This window comes from Nothobranchius furzeri, chromosome 13 (assembly GCF_043380555.1).
Source record: "Nothobranchius furzeri strain GRZ-AD chromosome 13, NfurGRZ-RIMD1, whole genome shotgun sequence".
Taxonomy (NCBI): domain Eukaryota; kingdom Metazoa; phylum Chordata; class Actinopteri; order Cyprinodontiformes; family Nothobranchiidae; genus Nothobranchius; species Nothobranchius furzeri.
Window position 1 is genome coordinate 45538976 of NC_091753.1, and position 22958 is coordinate 45561933.

A 22958-nucleotide genomic window follows, 5' to 3' on the forward strand; every position below is an offset into this window, starting at 1 on the left:
TGTTGGAGCAGCGCAGCATGTCCTCCAGCTCCAGGGGAAACAATATCAGTCATTGTAAACAAAACAAGACAGTAGAGATTGCAGCTTCCTGAACTTTGTCATTGCTGAGTGAGTCAAGTAGGACACAATCCAGATACTGATGGGGACCGCATAATAGTCATGAAATAGTGTCATAAAACAGTGAATTGCGAGGACTTACTTAGATGCAGATCTGAAGCGGCAATATAAGGAACCATCAAGTCTTGAATTTTAATGCTCAACAGGAAGGATTCTCCAGCAACGATGTTCAGGACAAAATAACCAGAACAAAGATGCTCAAAGAGCTGAACAGGCTCATTTGAGCAGACTATAGACACTGGGACAGGGGACTACACTTCGCACATTGGATGGGGGCAGTATTTGAGAAAAAAATAGTATTAAACAGGTCGGCTAATTTTGTTGTTTTCTCTTCATTCCTAGTCAGGACATGTATAGTTTTGGGGTCATTGTCTTATTGATTGCTATTTTGTGCTATTTGTTGAAAACACACAATACTTCAGAAGGTCTCAAACAAAAGTCTCATTTACAATTTATGCAAACACATTGAAACATATTAAGGAGGTACAAGATGGTGTTGCTCCTTACATCGAGGTGTATCTTGAATTGCTCCAGAGCTTTCTTCCTTACTGCCTGCAACCTTTTCTGGATTAAGTCTGACTAATAGCCAGGGACTAAGCAGGTGAGTGACATATTGGTCGGCTCGTGCTATTTTGTGCTGAGTAAAGATTGTGCTGGTTCTTCTATAGAATTTTGAGGGGCTAACCCTATTGGTCTGTTTAGGGTGCACCTTTTAGATTAACCCTAACCCTAGCTAAGAATTCTAGACGCACAGTAGCCATGCTCTGCATGTAGCCACACTCCATAGGAGCCTCAGCTGGTCTACCATTGGTCTGAGCAGTATTGTTATGGTCAAAAAGCTATATCGGTGCGGTGGGAGTTATGCGGAACAACAAAGATGGTGGTGGCTCATTTGAAACGACTTTGGCAACAACTTCAGACTATTTAGACCTGGGCTTTTATTTGAGTTGAGCAGATGGAGGTACTTGGGCCCTTTATTTAGAAAAATTACATATTTCTTTAACGACTTATGGAGAATTGCCCTGTCGATTAACATCCGTAGCTTTAATTGCATCATGTTGTTAGTTGTCCAATAGCATACTGAGACACTTAAGGTGGTTTTCCAGGAGCACTACTCAGAGCATCTCGAACCGACGCAGCTCGGCCTGACCACTGTTTACTCCCTTTACTTTCTCCCCTATTTTTAGTCCCTGCTCCGTGTAAATACCTGGAAATATTCAGGCCAGCATCGTGATTCTGGCCGCTAGGGGGCGGAGTCACTGGATGTTCTGGAGTTTTTTGCATTCTGTTTCACTGCCTGCAGCCATTTTCTGGTTCAGAGTCTGACAAAAAGCAAAATGCCCAGCAACACCAACATTTTTCATCTGAGTTGTGTTTCTGTGGAGCATACAAGTTACCTTGCACTGTTTACAGATCCCTTCATGCTATTTTGTCACAAGTAAAAATCGACTGAGCTCTTTCCAAGGTTCATGGCACAGAATACATGTTCACAGGCTACAAAACTACTATTTTAATAGACTATGCAGAATGACCTTAATTTTACTACAGAAAATACAAATAGACTTGAAAACACCTGTAATATTCTTTTCTTTAAGTGTTGTTTGGTCCCTGCATTGAACATCTTTGTAAGAGGGGAAAAAAAAACATGTGACAAGTCTTGCCACAACATAATTAGGAAAACTTCTGTTTGAAACAGGTCATCAAGTCACCAACAATTCAGAGCCTGTTTATGTTGTTCGTTCACATCCTCATTACTTAGATTCCATCAGAAGCAAAGAATCTGTCGGTAGGCATTACCTCACAGTAAGACAGAACAGTTCTGCAAACGCTTCACTGAGACGCATCTACATAAAATAGGTGGATGAGTCATTTTTTTTCTAAGCCTAGCCTCATGTCTGTCATTCAGATAAATAATACTAGTTAAGGTAAACAATGTGTGAATGCTCCGGAATCGTTCGTCACATATGACATCCAGAAATAACGTTCTCACAGCAACTGATTTCACAAACAGTTGTGTTCAAAAGTTTACGCATCATGGGTGTGAATGTCATTGATTTGGAGCTTTCAATGAATCATTTGAGTTGCACTTTCTCCAGGCTGCATTGATCATATAACATAAAACTTCAGTGACTTTTAACACGGTGATTGAGTGCTCAACTTTGGATTCATTGTGATTTTTCTTTCTTCACACATCACAAGTGCTGTCATGATAGATAGAAAAGCACTAACATTAGGCTTTTGGAGTCACTGTAAAAAAAAAATAAAAAAATATGTTCTCCTGTTATGTGCAAAGATTTCAGTTAAATCACATTTTTCCAAAGCAGCTTTATAACGTATGATTACATTTTGATATATCAATATCGACTGATATGACAATTATTACCGCGATAAGATTTCTTTCTGTATCACCAAGTCCTATACCTACAAGTCAGTTTTGTTATAGGACATTTACCAAAAAGCCTCTGCTGCGCTAATCCAACGATGAAAATAAAGTAAAATCAAATGTTTCCATAGTTGTGGAAGTAAAGCACATGCCTTTTTTTTCTTATGTTGCTACATGTTTGCAAATGGCCTTAGTGTTTAAGGTCAAGCCCTTTCTGAACTCATGAATATTTTCCTAAGTTTCAATATATCGATAAAGAAGTTTTTACCACACTATGTGAATGCGCTGTTAAAACAAGCGTCTACTCCTTGTCATTGATTTTGTGTTTGTGGAATGTAGATGAATTAGTAGAGTGGCATCTTGCTCAACACTACTCTATTACAGCCCATCTGTTGACCTTTTGGTTAGAGGATGACCTCTCTTTTCTGCAGAACACCAGAAACCTCAAACCACCTAAGGGGAAGTATGGACAGACCTTGTATAGAACTATATATCTAAACTGATTTTTAGCAGCAGAAGTTAACAGGGTTTGTTTCTACCTTTTCATCCAAAACTGACAAATTACATTTTTATAGATGTAGTTGACAAATGTCTTTCATTTCAGTTATTTATTTGTAAAGCCCTTTACTGCTGTCAATAAAGACCACCTAAAGAGTAGAACACCAACAATGCACATAAAATCATACCTGAACATGAAATCATTGGATAGTATACAATCAATCATGAGAACTGACAACTTATGCAGTGACAAAAATCAGATAAAAATACATGTAGACCTAAAAACAGCTAAAACAAATAGTATGCATGTAAAACGTAAACAAACATGAAATATTGTGACAAATCACAAATGATCCTGCAGCATCTAAAAAGGCCAAAACCCTCGTCAGCTTAGAACTAGGATATTCACCTTAATATCAGCAAAATTAGGCAATATAGCATCTGGAAAACTAACAATGGTAAATTAACAGCAGGACCATTAAAAACTCAATCAGATCGGTAATATTGCCTCAAATTAGCTTTAAAAATCCAGAGGAACAACACCTAATATCCAGTGGCTACTTATTCCACAGTTTAGGCGCCAGAACTGAGAACACTTTGCCTGTGACTTGCATCTAGACCTTGGAACAACCACCAAGTCTTTGAAAGATGAGCGGAGGGAACAAAGTACTAAAAAATTGCATTCCCAGGGATTTTTGACCTTAATGATCGAGTGGTAAGGTCTTATCCGAACACAATACTACTTGCTTGCAATGCTTTAGGTATGTACTGCCCCCTATCGCCAGTGAAAATGCACACCGTCACTTTAAAATGTGTTTCCATCCACTAAAACATAATACCCCCTCCCAGACGTAACACCCCATCACAAGAACAGCAGCACAGCCTTCTCGTGGAGCCTTGAAAGACCTTGGCTTTCACTGTGAACCAGGTGCAGCAACTTTTGTAAGTTTCTGTTAACAGCATGCAAATATAACAGCAGGTCGGCTAATTGTCTCAGCAACCTTTACCCACCAGAGTCTGCATGCACCTGCTTTATAAAAATGTTTAGCATTACATCCACAGCTACGCTGATTTTGTGCACATTTTGTTTGATAGTTTTCTAATGTGAAACTTTGGAGATTTTACGACAAGCTGTTATCCTATTTAGCAAACCACTACCTTAGTAAATAACTAATCCTTCCTTGTAAATATGACATGTTCAAGGATTCTTCTGTGCAGCATTTAGAGAAGTGGGAGGAAAATGCTCATAAATAACAAACATGAGTGAGTGGATTCTCCTCCCAAGGGGACAGAGTTGCATCTCCAGAATTAATTAGTTGGTATGAGCAGACAGACATTATAGATTTTGGGAAAATTGAAAATAAATGCAAATCACCCTCAACGTGACCAGTTTTTCATCTCTTTCAATTATACCGTGAGAGGTTTACAATACTGATATCAAAAGTAATAACTCTCTCATAAGCAACAAGCCCATTTATATCAAGCTGCTCATTGACTCACTGCAGGGGTTGATTAGTTATTATTAAGACATGAGAAAAAAAAGTCTAAATCTGCAGAAGTTAGAAAGTTTCTTTTAAATGCATTTATGTTGTTACTGGGCGTGCCATTCAACACTGACAACAAAACCTGCCTCAGAGAACAAAGCAAAAGATAACCAAGCCTTCGAGCTCTGGCTTTTTACCCAGCATCTGTGGGATATGCTAAAACATGTCAGATGTGTTGACGCTGCTAAAACAGCACTGACCTGTAGCGACATGGCCACCCTTGATGTTACGGTGTAATATCTGCAACAAGGACAATAGAGTTCGGGTTAGAACCTCTGTGAATCAGTCTTGTGCTGGTCCACCGAAATGATAAGGAAAAGTCCGAACTGAGTCCTCTTCTTCTCCCTCTTACAACTTGAAATAAATATGTAGGGTTTGTCTAGCCTAGAAAGCCATCACCTAACCACACACACACGTGTGTGTGAGTGTGCGTGTGAGTGTGCGTGTGCGTGTGTGTGTGTGTGTGTGTGTGTGAGTGTGTGTGTGAATATATAGTCTGGACTGCTCGCAGTCGTGGGGAGCGATTGGACAACAAACAGCTTGGCATACTCACCACTACAGATCTCGATACATTGTCGAAAAATTTGCAAATATATCCATTTTCTAAATACAGGGCTTAAATACTTTTTTTCTGCTCTTGACTCAAATAAAAGCCCAAGTATAGTCCAACATTGATGCTGCTTTAAATGAGTCATCACCATCTTGATTTTGCTCAGTCGCAGTAACGTCCTGCCCACCAAACTGGTAGAGCGCTGTGATTGGCCCACCAAGCCGGTAGAGCGCTGTGATCGGCCCACCGAACCGGTGGAGCGCTGTGATCGGCCCACCAAATCGATAGGAGCGCTGTGATTGGCCCACCAAATCGATAGGAGCGCTGTGATTGGCCCACCAAACCGGTAGAGTGCTGTGATCGGCCCACCAAACCAATGGAGTGTTGTGATTGGCTAACCATCAGACTGGCTGGGGCTGTGGAGGTTCCAATGGAGTGTGGCTAGAGCCACATGCAGAAGAAAATAATTTTGCTTCAGCAACTGACAGTCTAGATTTCTAGGCTAGGGTTTTATCTCCATTTTGAAGACATATCAATTCAAACAGAAACATTTTAATGGAAAATATGTATATTTGTATGAATAATGTATTTTTTTTTCTTGTTTGTTAAAACAATATTGATATATCCCTAAAAATTGAGGATAATGGCAACGCTGACATGGAACAGGAGCACCATGGAGATGCTAAGCTGGCTCTGATGCTGAGGAGAGTTGGAGAACAACGTAAAACTCCACCACCAGCCGTGACAGCTGCATCCACTGAGCTAGGGATGAAAACTGAGGCCCCAGTAAACACTGTCAACCGTCAAGCTCCAACTGAAGAGATGCTCGCATTAAACACAGCTTGGCTCACTATCCCCCCATGACCATCATGGAACCAATGAACCCTTATTATTCACTGCAGCAGTAATCCTGGAAATACTTGCATATAAAACTCAAAAGATGCTGCTTGCAGAGACGTTCTTCTGTCGACTGGAAGGTCGCACAGATGAATGGTTGTTAGCTTGTGGAGATGCAGAAGAGAGTCATGGGAGACAATGAAATTACTGGAATGAGATTTGAACATATAAAAAGGAAAAAGCAATCCCAACCAACCACCAGATGCTCATTTGATTCAAAGACTAACGTCGTCTACTTGATTACACTCAGGTGTGAGCATCAAGGTTGCTGCTGGAGGGTGAACACGTGTCATTTACGGCTCTGAGTGTTTTCTGTTGTCATACCGTGTTGCACATTGCTTCTGCTCTGTTGCAGATGCAATCTAGAAACATCTTTTTTTTTACAAAGAATGAAAACAGCAGAACAAAAAAAGATGATACCGCTTCAAATGGACATATAATCAATGGACTCTTTTTCAAAAGCTGCAGATTCTAAACATATTACATTTTTAAGATCTAGGACTTTTATATGTTTTGGGTTCATTCATCCTGCTGGCTCAGAGGCAGACGTGTCTCAGCTTAATTTCACTTCCCATGATGACTGGGTTGAACTGGATGAATGCCTACAACTGAGTGAATAGTTTTCTGAATGAAATCCTGCCGTTAAGTAGAAACATCAGACAGCCCTGATAAAGACTATTGCTTCATCAGGAAAACCAACTTTAGGCCATCTGTTTTGGGTTTTTAATCCATTCAGCCTCACACTCAAAACAGCAGACTTGCAACCCCAACAATGACATGGCCTCAAAGACCTTTGAGTGTATTCATTGAGCACTACTGTTTCCATAGTGTCCAAGGGAGATTGAATGACGGCAACTGGACTTTTTTTGATCAACATGTTCTCACACCCGAAGCGTTGAAAAATGATGCTGGGTGACCAAGTGTTTGTTTCCGACGCGTCAAGGGCGCTGTTCCAGAGCATCGTTTTCCGATTGTCGTAGTAAAACAGACATTTCACCAAATTCTGACCTTAACCCTCTTGCTACCTTCCCCTCACCCCCATCCTAACCTTAACCCTCTTGAGCTTTCAAAACTTTGTTTCTAGTTATAACGTCCCTCTCCAACTCGGTTAATGAGAAGTTTAGAATGAGCCACACAGTTAAGGTTAGGATGGGGTAAAGGGAAGGTTAAATAGCAAGAGGTTAGAGGTTAACTGTTGCTAAAATGTACATTTTGCCACGGGCATTGCCTCCCGTCGGACAAAAACGCTTGGTCACCCAGTGTCATTTTTCGACACTTCGGGTGTGAGAATGTGTTGCTTTGGTTCTTTGGCCTTCATTCAAACCCCTTAAGATTACCATGATCTGGATGACTGAGAACCTTCACCAGCATATTCCAATAGTGTCCAACAAATATGCCATTTAATTAAACATGATTTGGTTTGGGATCATCGCAAGACCAAACAGATTTTTCATATCCCACAGCGAGGTTCCAACACAATCTTTAGGAACCATTGCTTTCAATTGATTGGGTTTCCCAAATCCACCCTGGTAGAGACAAAGGAAGAGCATAATGACAACACAAATGGCTTCAATGAGCAATGTATCATTTTTCTCCATTTAGCACAAGTTTCAACATTATGTAATTATGAATTGTAATGGATTCATGGACCCTTAGAAACACTTTGTTTCATAATACATTGGAGTAGGGAAGTAAGAAAATACCATTGCACTGAAATATCGTGATATTTCATGTTATGATAATGAATCGATATATGAAAGGAGTGTATCTATTTTTATTTTTTATTGAGTATTGATATGCAAAAAATGACTTTTTTCTATTGCATGCTGCAATTCAAACAATGACTGCTAGGTGGCAGCAGTTTTTACTACTACTTTATTCTGACTAACAAGATCTGGCAAACACTGGATAAGATTTTCCCAAATAAATTTAGTCTTAAAAATTGCAGACATAGTTTGGCTTTTAACATCACAATATATCGTATTGTATCCCTTGTATTGTAATACTTGATCGTCTCCCCTGTATTGATATATCAGATCATCTCCCCTATATCGTGATATACATCAAATCACAAGATTCTTGCCAACACACGGGCCTAGATTTGGGTTTTAACCCAACATTTGGAGCTGATGCTCTAGATAAATAATTCCAAGACATCATTATTGAACTTCATGGCTTCAAACTTGCAAAATACAATTTACTACTACTTCTTGGAATATGGTTGCAATGCTAACAGTGGGTTATTATAATATGTTTTTTTTTCTTTCTCCATCATGTTGCTCATAATACTTTCTGGGCTTTAGTATTCTACTATTCATCTAATCCATCTGTGATTACCCAGGCCTGTGTATTTTCTTCCTTTTCTTTTCAGTTTTGATGCTCTGTGCAAACCATAGTGTCTCCTGATTTCCCCCTGAGGTCCCAAACCCCCAAACTAGGGACCCAATACTGTATTTTTTCCCCTTGCTATAGTGCATAATCGTTTTAATGCTGCACCATTGCTGCAACGTTTAAAGTGAATTCAGTTGGGCCAGTAATTTCATTGTATCTTTGCTTCAAGATGTTTGGTTTTACACTTTTTATGTGATATTGAATTCTACGATCCACTCTACAGTTCTTTGTGCACATGGAATGGTTCTCTGTAGTCAAATCATTTTCATTGTCCTGCCTTTCTTTACATTCCAAAAACACATGGATCCTTGAGCTGTCAGTTAACTTGACTTTTGTGCCACTTTTTGATTTTGTCATTCATCTTCAGGCTGCATTCAATGCTGCATTAACCCTCTGGGGTCCATGGACGCATATCCGCATCTTTTGAACAGGTCTGATTTGGGACACTGTAGCAGCAACATTCCACCTCCCTGAGTTTCGGTTTCAATTCAGCTTTAAAAAGGAGATTATAAACTACACCCCAGTTTTTAAATTTTGTTAATAGGCAACGTAAACGCGGAGTTATACTAAACTAAAAACGACCTATTTTTAGACAATCTGATAACTTGTCAAAACAGCAAATTAGTAAACCGTGAGAGGGAATGTGCTTGTGAACATAAAAAAAACACAAAAACATGAGATCCTTTGCTGTTGGTGGAAGTCTCAAATATTCAATTGATAAAAAGCATCAGTATATAGCTGAGAGAGACAGAGGAAAAGGAGCCACTTCGCGGGGAAAGGAGTGGCGCGAACGGAGTAACAACAAACAATTAGACAGATATTGACGGTAAACTTCATATTTTGGAGCGAACCGGACAGATATATAGTCTCTGCAGTTTAGTAGGCTTTTATTAGGCTTATATAAAGGATGATGAGAAGGAGAAATGTCCACCAGGCAGTTCAGATAGTACGGCTGTTTTTTGAACTGGAAGCAGAGGAAGTGGACGGAGACTCACAGCTGGAGTCTGAGGCAAACAGCGAGGATGTTGATGACGATGTGGCAGATTCATCCTTCCTCATAGAAGAGTTGGGTCATGATGAGGTAGAGGATGAAGGAAGAGATCCAGCTCTTCGGAGATCCAACAAGAGGAGTGGGCGGTGCCGCGCAGCTGTCGGATCTCGATCTGCTCGGCGTGAGACAGAGCCACTCCCAACTCCAAAATGCATGTACATTATTGCCAAATTAATAAAGTAAGTATAAATTCAGACAGTATAGGTTGTCCTGAAAAAAATGACACCCCATAAGGCAATATTTATTGTTTTTATTAGAAAATACAAAAGAAAAACCAAAAGAGTCAAAAACGGTGATTTACACCCTGGACCCCAGAGGGCTAATAATTATTTTTTTAATTTTTTATTTGCTATATTTATTCATATTTTTATAAATGTACAGTCTAGATTACCATTTTAAATTATAAAAAACATTTGTCATAAATGTTTGTTGGTTTCCGTTCCGTTACAACAGTAAAATAAACAACTTTCAGATAATAAACTTACAATTCAGATTTTATGTTTTTGAGTGATTTAAGGTCTATTATGCAACCTCTTTATATCAAAATATGAAAAATAAGTATAGATTCATAAAGTCCAGGTTGTGCTGAAAAGACTGATTCCACATAAGGCAGTGGTTATGGTTTTTATTTTGGAAATACAAAGGAAAACTCTACATTTGTCAAAAACGGCAAATTACACCCTGGACCCCAGAGGGTTAAACCTATTTTGCTTTGTTGATTTAAATTGATCACCTTTTCATAAAAACATAAAATAACATGTTGCCCTTTCCATGATCCCCAACAGCTGCAGAGATGAACACTACTGTGGCTTTTTCCTCCCTCAACCTATGAAATAACTCCCATTTCTCCAGCTTCAGTATTACATTTACACTTGCAGAAATGATGAATTTCACATGGTCATACATGCTTTTATGATAATTTAGGTCTGTGGAATGTGCCTCGTTTTTACTTTGATGACATCAAAAATTAATCAGAATGCAACCTTCCCAAAAAGCGGGTTAATTTACTGAACAGGAGAGAAATGTTGAACTACTTTCAGTCTCACTTCACCTATTTTCAGACTCATATCTACCACATAACTTCATATTTAAGAATCACATTGCTCGTTTGGCTTTCAAGTGTCAGGATTTTTATGAATTAATTTTTCAGTAAGAACCCAAAGGCATTTCAGGCTGACACCGAATGCTGAGTTTGTCGTCACAGCAGCCAGGCAACACATGTAATTTTATCTTGGTGAAAGATGGTAGCTCCATTCAGGTTTACTCCTTCTCATAGTGAAGACAATGATTGCCTGTGCTGCTTTCCCCTTTGGTAATTGTCTTTTGATTGAGGTCATCAGGACAATTAAAACCATTGAGGGATGAAAAGTGGTAGCAAGCGACTTCAGACAGCTATGCTAGTTGGTGGAGGGGTTGAATGATGAGCGCAGAAGAGATAATTATGTGTAAAGAGACCTATTGAAGTCAGGAGACAATGTCCAGAAATGATGTCTACTTCTTTATCATAAGCTCCTAATTGCATGTCAATGAAACTTTGAATTTAGTTGGAGGGTGTCATTATTTAGTACAACTCGGTTTTGTCTTGCTGTCTTTAGATCACAGGTTATCTTGCACAAATCAGGAATTTGGAGAGTAACAATGATGTGTGAACAAAACAGGTTAAATGTGACACTTCATTATCCACTATGGGGATTCAGTGGTGAGGAAAACAATGCTGTCACCCAGTAAAAACATTATTTGATTTTTTTACATCTAAAACCACATTTTCAAAATGGTAAAATTCTAAAAAAAATTAAACTGCAATAGCAAATCTTCAGAACAAGATTAAAACATTGTTTAATGCCTCTTAACAACGTTCTAACATAGTACAGCTATAAATGTAATGTGGAGATTTAAAAAAAAAACTGTTGAAATAGTTCTCTTGCATTTGTCTAAAAGTCTTATCCAACACGGAACGAAAAAAAAAACGGATTGAATGAAAAGCAACTACTGGACCATTCAGTTGATTGTCTCACCAAATCACAGAACTTCAGCATTGACTTGAGTCTGATGTTCTCTGGGAGCTCAGAAGGAAGAGCAGGTTGCCCAGTAATCGGAAGGTTGCAGGTTCGTTCTGGCTCTGACCAGAGAATGCTGCTGTTGTGTCCTTAGACAAGGCACTTACCCCACCATGCCTGCTGGTGGTGATCGGAGAGATCGGTGGCGCCAGTGTTCACCAGTGTGCCCCAGGGCAGCTGTGGCTACATCGTAGCTCATCATCACCAACTTATGAATTTGTGTGTGAATGGGCGAATGACTGATTGTCTTGTAAAGTGCCTTGGGGGGTTGTAGAACCCTCAGAAAGTGCTATACAAATACAGGAAATTGGCCATATTCTTCTTTTACTATTAAATTAATAAAACTGGCCTTAAAATATAAATTCCCAAAATTTGTTTTTGTATGAAGTTTATTTAAGAATATGCAATAAAAAAGTAACAAACAGACAAAAAACAAGGTTTTATATCAATGAAAATGTAAGCATTAATATAATTACCATTCTATTGTCCAGCCCTACTTGTTTGAGTTCATCAATTCATGCTCCATAAAATTCTAAGCATGGTTTGTGCATGGAAAGTACATAATAAATTGTGATGGTTCCAATTACAATGAATTTCCTCACTTGTAATTAAACATGTAGACAGTGCAATATTTTAGTATAACAAAAGAAACTATTCCTAAAATAAGATGTTAAGTTATTTTTCTTAATACAGAATAACACCCACAGCAATGCGGCCGAAATGCTGGTTTCTAAATGTTTACTATCGCAGCCTTGAAATCCAAAAAGCGTCTCTAATCTTTATCCTAGAATGCTTACATTAAAACACTCTAGAAGCAAAAGCTAAAAGGGTCTCCTTTCAACAAATGTCCTCACTTCACTGATCAAAATATAGTCCAGTCCTCACAAAGATGGCTTTACAAGTGCACACCCACACACCCATTTAAAGCTTCTGAAACATTGAACTTTAATTTATGCTTGGCAGAACATGGTTTCCATGTGTCACACAATTATGTCTCAAATGAGCTCTGCTGAAAATTGAAGTTTAATGAGTGTGTGATCAGGCACATGAGGAGACTCTCTTAAAAGTCATTGTTGGATCTCTTACTATGCTGGTCAGCGCAGTTAATACATGCATTTCCACTGGTGGCGTTTGCAAAATGAATTAATCTGCCAACAAAAAACTGAAGCAACAATTTATGTTTTTTCTTAAATGTGATAAACATGGTGTTAGAAAACCAGTGTTTTCTCTGTAATTCAACATGCTACATTTACAAATTAGTCAATTTGCCATGGCAAGCTACTATTACCTGATAACATTGTAAGTTAAAGTAACATTTAAATTAGGTTGAGTGATTATAGCCTCAAAATTATGGCACCCAATTACAAGGAGACTTATGATAGTTATATGTAAAAAAGAAATAGCAAAAAACAAAGCATTATGTGACTAAAGCTTGCAAATAGTTACATTTATTATATATATACATATATATATATATATATATATATAAAACTTTTAATATCTATCATCTAGCATGTAAGACCGTTACTCTGTTGCTGTAATTCTGCATAATTTCCCATCAACTAATGAATGCATTAGGTACATTAATGTGTTACGTCATATTTTATGTTGAAATCTAACATTTAAACCCTCCCACTGTCTTCATTGCAGTGGGAGGCTTAAAATCATATAAACTGTTTTAAAGGGTTTTAAAGGCAGTTTGGGCTTGCTTTTAGCACCCCCTAGTGTCCATTTGCAGAACCAAAAGTAAATTCTCCTTGCTGTGTGTTCATCTTTTTAACACCTTAATCCAACAGCTGAAACATCTCCCCAGCTTTCCATTATGTCTACAGGAGTGATTCATCACTGTATTAAACTAATCAGCTGAATTCATAATCTAACATGCAGGAAATGTGCTGGAAGCAGACTGCAGCGACAGGTATGTCAGCTCAAATTTTTTCTAAATCACAACAGAGCGGACACCAATCTGAAGTTCCAAGTGGAATATTCTGGCCACAGGGGACGTTGGGGGCTGGGTGACCTGTCATTAACCGTGTAAAGGGTCTTTTTTAACTCATACTGGCTCAAGAAAATCATTTAAAATTATGAAAAAGTTGCAAAGTACCCCTTTAATTTATAATGATATTTCTGAAGTCAGTTTAATGGTTATTTTTGAAGATGCCTTGTTTTACTGGATTTGCTCCACAATTTAACCAAATTACCACAAACCAGATGTTTTATTCCTCCTTTTTACTAAAACCAGATGGTCCGTACATTTTGTCTGCAGCTATTCTCTGAAAGTGGTTTGAAATTCAAAATCCAACTAATACTGATAACGCCTCATCCTTATCGATTACACAAATACAACAACACATCACAAGAAGATGTCTGTGTTTAGAACGACCTGCATGATAAACTCAGAGTGACTGATCATTTTCAAAAATAATAATTTAATAAACAGGTTCCACACCTTTTGACTTATTTCCTGCAGATCCTTGGAAAAACACCAAAAATCACTCAAAAGAATGCGTGCATAAATGCATATTGATGAACCTGCTTTTAAAAGCAGCAACGCCTAATCTGAGTAGTCTAAATCTTTTAAAGAAGAAAAGTATTATCAACCCAACTTGGGTTTGCTTTAAACATTTGTTTTCTGCTAATTGACAAAGCCAGAAGTGGAGATGCACATTTAGAAAGAAGAAACCAACTATTAGATGTGGTAAGTGAAGTAAAGGTCATATACACTAGAAAAGGATGACCTGATTTCCCCTGTTGAAATCATAGGGCAGAAGTTGCTATGGTAACTATAGAGTGGTCTGCAGAATGGTGGTAAAGGTGCATTTGGAAATCCCTGGCTTTCATAGAAGTGTCATGTGTTGCAAGAGTGTTAACTATCTTTAATGAGTTGTAAACATCCACAGATGGAAAGTGGAGCTAAATATGCACTGAAATGTTGCTGTAGGTGTTTCTGCAACATGCTCATTCTCTGTGAAATTTCTACGTTCCCATGGTGCGTTTGTGGCAATGATGCACAGAACAAATTCATTGCTGGTTTATTTCATAGTAATCCCCACAGTCTGGTGTCTAAGGTGATAAAATGCCTTAATTTCTTTAATGTAGATGCTATTTGCTGGTTATCATTAGTAACCGCATTGAGGATTTCCATCTGACACCATTTAATCCACAATCATTAATCCTAATTAAGAAATTATGAGGAATAGTTCAAGCAAATGTGATTAAAATAAATATGAGACTTGTGCACCACCATTAGGCAACAAAATCAATTTGGATTAAAGATTTAACTCATCATTAGAGATATTTGACAACAAAGCTGTTCATAAGGATTTGGCTCTCAGAGTGCAATGCATATCCTCTCTTAAAGACGCAAAGCTGCCCTGAATGAAAGTGTTTCTACACAGATGAGCAGCTGAATGATCAGTGAAGAGCAATTCATCAAGCAACTCGCGTTCTGAGAGGATAAAGAGAAACATGAAAGAAAACTGACAAAAGAAGAAAAAAATGCCTATCTAGGTGACAATTACACTAAAACTGCTATTTCAGAACTCTGTAATATTTTTGTCTTTTTTGACTAACGACAATCGTATCCTTCAAAACAGAATAGTTTTAAAAATCACTTCATTTAGTTTTACGACACCAACGAATATAATTAAAGTCTGTTTTTCACCAAAGTAACACAAGCTCGTTTTTATACATCTTTTAGTTCTGGTTCATTTTGTATTCATTTTTAATTGAGGGGGATTTCGATTTTTGAAACATCCCAGACAAGAAAAGTTGTTTCCCCTCGTTTGTTTCCTCATTCAACATGAGCTTCTAGCTGCGGTTTAGCAGAGTGATGCTCATTCTACCCTCTATAGTGTCTGAGTGCAGATGCATCCCTTGTGTCAAAATTAAATTCATCTCTCTTATCACGTGCTCCTTTCTTCATCTTTCTCCAGAGTCACAAAAACATAGTGTCTGTAAAAACCAAACAATGGCTGTATGCAGATACAAATAAACAGTGTCACATTTTTATTAGCGGTACATCATATGTACAAGTGTAACTTAAAAATTTTGAAAATTGTGCAAAAGGTTAACTTATTTTTTTAGAAATTGGCCCAAACTGAGTACTAAGTACCGATGTATGATTATACTTTTTCAGATATTGGACATTTCTCTATTTAAAGGTGTGGAACATTCATTTAACCAGTACATTTGAAGTGATCTCTAGTAGGAATGAATGCCTTGCAAGTGGTAGGGGGGCAGCTGCTCAGATGCGCTTGTTTCAGAAGCAGCTTAACGCCTGGAACAAACCAGACGTGGAAGCGTCATGGAATGACGAGCGCTTCTAATCGGCACACTTGTTAACCTACGCTCTCAGTAGGGATGGATACCGAATTCGGTACTTTTTAAGGTACCAACCGAATTCCAAAGTACCGACCGAGCACCGATTCACGTCATTTCAAACGGTGCCTCGTTTCGGTACCCGTCCATCATAACGAGAACTTGCCAAGACAGCTGCGCATGCGCAAGAGCGTTATGTCGTCGCTCGCTGCAAACCAGTTGTAAACAGAGCAGCATGGTAGAAAGAACACAGGCTAAAGCTTGAGTCCACTTCACTAAATGTGATGGGTATCTGGGTGATGATGAAACCAGCGACAACGATCTAAGTGAGACATCCTCATCTTAATCTGCTCCGGTAGGTAAATATAATTAGCTTGATTTGTTAGCTTCCGTTTCGCTAATGGTGTGTTCGCTTTCTCCTCGGAACTCCGAATTCCTGACTAGAAGAACATGAACGAGCTCTAAAGTTTGGCTTCACTTTACTAAATGTGGCGGGTGAAGACAAAACCAGCGACAACGATCTAAGTGTGAGGCATCATCGTTTTAATCTGCTCCAGCAGCTAAAAAAACTGTTTAAGATAATGTTAGCTTGGTATGTTAGCTTCCATTGCTACTATTGTTATCAGCTAATGGTGCGTTTGCTTTCTCCTCGGAAATTCTAACTTCGCAGTAGGAAAAATCAAATGAAAAAGGACGGCAAAAGGAATGAAGATACAAAGTAAATTTAGTTCACAGTAAAGATGTTTGCCTCAGTTTAATTATCAGCTTATAAAACTACAAGGACGACGTTAAAATACAAACAGTTGAATGTTATTTATCGTGATATTAATCAAATATTGTTATATATCGGGAAAAATATATATTTAATTATAAAAGAGAATTAAAATAATAAACACTCAAAAGTATCAAAAATTGGTACCGTTAAGTACCGGTATCAAGTCATAGGTACCAGGAATTAGTACCGGATCGATTCAAATGTCAAAGGTACCCATCCCTAGCGCCGCAAATCGCCATGAAGGCTCGCGCAGTGCAGCGGTCATTTCAGCGTGAGCTCTAATTTTTTGTTAGCCATGAGTGAGCCGCGTCAATTCTGGAAGGAAGTCACACCAAAGTAGAAGAGGCAGGCGGATAAATTTCACAAAATAAAAGAAAATTTTCAAAATAAAACACCATGATTGTTAATTTTGATCTTTTTGTGTATCTAAACAGACTAGAGAGATGAAAATAAACACACATACACTCCTGCAGAGAAATACAGCATTTTCTTGATTTTAAATGCAGTTTTTACAGCAAAAGATAGATTTAATAAATGTGAATACAAATAGTTTAATTCAAAGGTAAATATAAAATTGCATTGTACACTACCACACACTAGGTTATTTACTTAACCATTTAGAAAGGAACTGGTCTACAAAACAGCAGCAGGATCAGCAGAGTTTTTGATGACAACAAGCGGGGCAAACTGGTTACACACACACACACACACACACACACACACACACAGAGAGAGAGAGAGAGAGAGAGAGAGAGAGAGAGAGAGAGAGAGAGAGAGAGAGAGAGAGAGAGAGAGAGAGAGAGAGAGAGAGAGACTAAAAGATTAACTCTTTATTTCAACATTAGAACCTCCATGACATCCTGGATTAGTGCAAACAACGAATTGAGCTAAGGAGTTACTCCAGCATCAGGAAGATTTATTCTGGTAAATTGTCGGTTAAATGTTTTCCAGAGTTATATCAATGAATACACACAGCAGTAAAACAGTAGATTACTGAACTATATTGGGACACATGGTGGAGCTAAAACCAGCTGAAAACTTGTCAGCCCAGTGGAGCACAGAAATGAAATATTTTAAAAAAAGTAAACAAACTGAACCGATTTTGGTTCTGAAGATGAACAGAATCCTCCTCTATGTCCAAATCGGGTCGCAGGTCTTCTGAGTCAAATGGTCTAAAACATGTCTGCACCTCTGGTAGTGATATCCAGCTGGCGGGGTCGGAGTTCGTTTGAACTTCTCCGGTAATCCAATATCAGTTCTCGTCGCCGTATCCCAGAGAAAATACAAATCTGACCGACTAGTAGAGGCTTCAGAAGCTACATCTGATTGATGGCACATTGTTCTCTGCTATAATGCTAACACAGAAACACTGGACCCAGGCATTGTGTACTACAGCTGTTTCAGCAGAACTCCATGTGAAACGTCACCAGCTGCCCAGGGCTTAGACCGGAAGTTAGTTTATGTTTTTCCCTCGCCGGTCACAAACATCAGATTTTCTTACAATTCCAGCCGTCAAAATCCAAAAACCCTTTTCATCTAAGGTTTTAATACACATTTGCACATACTGTTCAAACAAAGTTTGCCTCTGGCGGATATCTTTAAATGAGTGAGTGAACCCACTACCAAGGATGAACTCTGCTAACTTTAAAAATCAGCTGCTTTAAACAAGCATGAAGGTCAGAGAGGAGCTCTAGGATGGACATGGATAAAGGAACTGTAATGTAGAGGTAAAGTAGGGCAGGGCCAATGTTAGCAGCTGTCATACGGTCCATTTGAAATGTTTGACTTTCATTTAGCTTGTTATGTGACAGGTTAGAGCACAGTCTCATGTTAGAATTTTGTCATGAGAACATTGGGATACCTCACATACTGATGGTATCTAAAAATTAACTTTTTTTTTCAAAATAAAGAATAATTTTAATCACAATTGAAACGTACAATCCTAGAAAAACCTCGTCCAATCAATATGCACGCCCTGTTCTCACTGATTGGATAGAAATCCTTCCATCAAACTGTGTGTGTCCGTGTGTGTGCGTGCACACACGAGCGTGTTGTGAACTGGTGTTGTGGTTTTGCACTGATGTAACCATCATTACGCTGACAAAAATGTAACTAAGTAACTTTTACTTTGAGTACATTTTATTTACGATACTTTTTACTTTTACTTGAGTAAAAATTTAGGCAAGTACTTTTACTTGTACTTGAGTAAAAATTTATCAAAGTACTGGTACTCGTACTCAAGTAGGAAATTTTAGAACTCTTTCCACCTCTGCGGACAAAGCACGAATTTTGTGAGCGATCCACTTTGCGGCGCTTCGCAGCTGGTGTGTTCCAGGCATAACACGCCAGGATTTGGAGTCTTATCTTCTGATATTTGGACACCTCACCTCTGATTGGATAACAGCAAGGCAAGTTTACCACTGACTCTGTGACACTGATGTTGTATCTCCATAAATAGCACAAGCCTGGAGGAGTTTGGCTATGTGGTGGAGTTGCTAACGCTAACCCTTAGCTTCAACTAGCAGAGATGCTCTCTGCTGTTTCCTGGATGCTATACCAACAATCTATCAGAAGCTAATGCAGGAGATGAGTGTAAAAAGCTATTCTCATGTTCAGCTTGCATGAAAAACTAAGAGTGACCAAGTACAACCAGAAACAATCAATAAAAAAGTTTTTTTGCAGTGTTCCACACCTTTAAAAATCATTTTTTATTGATTCCATGTAATATTCGAATTGTCTAAGATTTTAAGTTTGAGGTTTTCAGAAGCTGTAAGGCATAATAATCACACTTATTACACATAAAGGCTTGAACTATCTGGCTTTGCATGTAAAGAGTGTATTCCAAATATTAGTTTCACCTTTTAAGTAGAATTACTGAAATAAACGAACATTTTCACCAGATTCAATTTCTAAGTTTCATCCATGTCTTTGAGGAGTAAATTAGTTCTCTTGGCTTTGATATTCACCATTTTCTTTTCATTTTGTTTCATTGCAAAAAAATTAAAACATTTTTTAAAAAATGCTATACTTAAAGAGAAAGTAACGTCTAAATTAACTTTTTTTGCTGATAAACTGTATAAATGAGTGTCTAATAGTGTTTTAAATGGGTGTATTCATTATTTTAGCATTTTGGTGCGTTTTCTTTAAAAATTAAAAATTCTGCCTAAATACCACATCATAGCGCCATCTTCAGCTTAAAACATAGAGTTTGAGTCATTTTGAATACACTTTAGCCAATGGCTAAAGAGTAAGATACTACGTAAATCAGTAGAGTACTACGTAGCAGCTCTGTTTCAAAGTTATAAAAGCATCGAGAGTCTCGGCCACGCCTTGTGGCGAGTTGGGAGTGGAATTTGCAAGCGAGTGTAGGACGGTTAGCGGTAGTTCAGTATTAGCGTATAGCATTAGCATATCCTAATCTTTAGCATAGCTTTTCGTGTTATTCATACTTATTTAGTGTTAGCTTGGCTGTTAGATATTGTAGTTTATTTAGTGTTTAGCTGTTAGTGTTATTAGGAAAGTAGTTCGGGTTTAGTGTTCCATGTCGTGTTAGTATGGTGGGAAGGTGTAGTGTAGTGTGGTTGCGGTGGCTCTGTGGGGTTGCACTCCTTTCCGCTGGACTTAGAAATTAGGCGCCAGTGATTGCGTGCTATCGGTGTACTGGAAAACAGTCAGCTCCCGCCTGGTGCTGTAGTTTGCAACCAGCATTTCACCCGTGATTCCTTCGCCAACATGATGGAGTTTGAACTGGGTTATTCTGCACGTCTCCATTTGAAGAGGGAGGCTGTGCCCACTGTGGCTCTTCCGCGATTTAGATTCAGCCCACCGACTCTGCTCCCCCACCATGGCGGGCTCCAGTCTGAGGTGAGTAAGCTAAATAAAAATGTTAACATCTTCTAAAGACAATTCCCTACCTAAATGCAAAGTTTGAGAGACGTGGTTCACTTCATTTAGCTAATATCAGTCTGCACTGCCTTCGGGCTGATTTGTCAAGTTCACAAACTGTGGAACGGGATGTAAGGTTAGATTCAGTGGTGAATCGGAACATATCTCAAAGCCCTGGCCGACGAAATGGTCCACATGACTATTACTGTCAGGCTCGGAGAAAATTCGTGTTGTTTTTGTGTCAGTCGGTAATTCTGCTAACAGTGGCTCTAACTAACACAGCACTAGTTGACAGACAGCATTACAGCGTGAAATCCAGCTTTACACCACAGCGTGACCCGGTTCTGTAAGGAATTCTGTTCAGGAGGTTGCATTTCAGGCTCTCCACATCATATGTGACTGACTTTTACGTTATAATAACGATCACACACTAGGAATGTTATAAAGCGCCTATATAGGACAGTTTCTTTTGTATATTATCTGACTTTATAAACTCCAACAACAATGTGCTTCTGTTTTTTTTTTCTTTCCCAGGCTAAATCTACCCAAGACATTGGCTGTCAGACTGATTTAGTAGTCTGCAAGAATGCGCTTGTCCAGGCTGACGTGAAGCCTTACCGGCGTAGCAAAGGTGAATTATTTTTAATAATCGTCTATGTAAATATTTTATTATCACCTTCTAGTTTTAATTTGTTTTACAGATTATTGTTACATGTGATTTTATGCTCCTTTAAACATTTATAAATGTGCTGTTTCTTAGTTTTTACATAGCCACCCAGTTTAGAGCTCTCAGCTGCAGTGTGTCTTGTGACACAGGGACCATGATGGAAATTCATCTTCCAGAAAGTCCCAGAGCAGTGTCCACACCCCCTGAAAAGACCAAGATGTGAGGTGTCTGCTGTTGATTCCAGCTTCCACCTCAAAGACAGTGCAAGCTCAGTGAACTGAAAATTAAAACATTTCAGAATTTTTAAGATATTAACAATTAAATAAACGAATGTGATTGCATCATGACATCATGAAGGAGGCTACTGATTCTGCCCGTGACCCTTGCTGGTTACGTGTGAGCTAATTCACCTGGTAAATAACTTTTGCATTAAATATTTTGTTCTTTGCTATCAAAAGTAAATTAACTAATAACCTGCATTGTTGCAGGACACTCAGCAAAATATGGACTCTACACCATGAGGCAGGCACACGTTAATACTCTATAAGAGCACATAAGGTGAGCAACACCACATATTATTATTACTGTACACTGTCCTGGATTTGTTTTCTTTCTGCATCTCATCATTAGCCTGGCTGATCACCTGATAACTCATGTCATCTGGTTATGACAGCATGAGGATGTCCTCACACACCTGTAACCTATCAGCTCATCTGGCAGAATGGAGAGAGAAGAGACAACACCACATCTCCTGTTCCTGGAAATCCTTCAGCCATCCTTCGATGTCTGAGAACCTCCATCAGCTCTGTCTCCTGTCTGCCTACAATTATTATAATATTGTGTTTGACAAGTTTTTCGTGCTGCCAAATGTCTCATTTTGATTCCAGTTTTTATATTTTAATGGATATTTATAAATTACATTAATTGAATTATCACATTGTTGCATGTTTAACTAGCTCTATTTTGATGAATTAAACTAGCACCTCACTGTTAAAAGCTCGTTTTAATCTCAAGCATGTTTAAGTATTTATGGACATGAACAAAAACAGGAAATATATAAATTGAGATTTATTTAATTAATATAACAAATAAGGGGGAAAGAGTCATTGAAAGGCACATTCTTCTGGAAGCTCCTGATCCTGACGACACCAGCAGGAGACCAGCTGCAGACACCAGAGGATCACCTACGACCAAGAGAGCAGCTGGTATTAGTAAATAAATAATGAAATCAGGGCAGTTTTAGTGGGCTGTTTGGGATTGTGTAACATAAATGAACACATTACAGAATAATTTTCTCATGGGGTATTTTCATAACTTTCTCTGCAGCAGACTGTAACTTGAGCCCAGGGCTCCTGGAGAGCTGCTATCCAGCACATTTCAGTGGTTTTCCTGCTTCAACAGGTTAGAATAGCTGTTAAGCAACTCAGCTATTTGTTGCTGATTAAAACCAGGTGTGTTGAAGCAGATAAACCTCTAAAGCATGCTGAATACTAGCTCTCTAGGGCCGTGGAGCCAAACCCTGCAGCTAATCCAATGCTATGGCTAACGGCTACTTACCATTCAGAGCTGGTTCTGTTGGGTCGGTTCCGGTAGTTTCAGGCAACTCACAAGCTCAAAACAATAAGGCTCAGGTCTGCTTGTCTACTCCAAATAGACTTGGTCCCTTTCTTCTCGTGTCTGGGTAAGGAGGGGGAGAAACGTCCTCCACTTCTAATGGCTGCTCAGAGTGAAGGGAGCTAGCATCGTCTCGTTACCCATCGTCGCCGTCACTGCCGTGGCTCCGCCCTCTCGGTCCGCCAGGCAACGTCTACTAATGTTGCAGT

General features: G+C 38.7%; 1 protein-coding gene across 3 annotated transcripts in view; it reads right to left on the reverse strand.

Annotated features, from left to right (window-relative positions):
- Nucleotides 1-22958, reverse strand: part of cntn5 (contactin 5) — a 237278-nt gene that overhangs the window by 192779 nt on the left and 21541 nt on the right. The window contains exon 2 of one of the 3 annotated variants that reach the window (XM_070543556.1): nt 4743-4782. The exons of the other annotated variants lie outside the window; for them this stretch is intronic. The gene's annotated coding sequence lies outside the window, so the exon portion shown is untranslated. The remainder of the gene's footprint in view (nt 1-4742; nt 4783-22958) is intronic. 3 annotated transcript variants of the gene reach the window in all.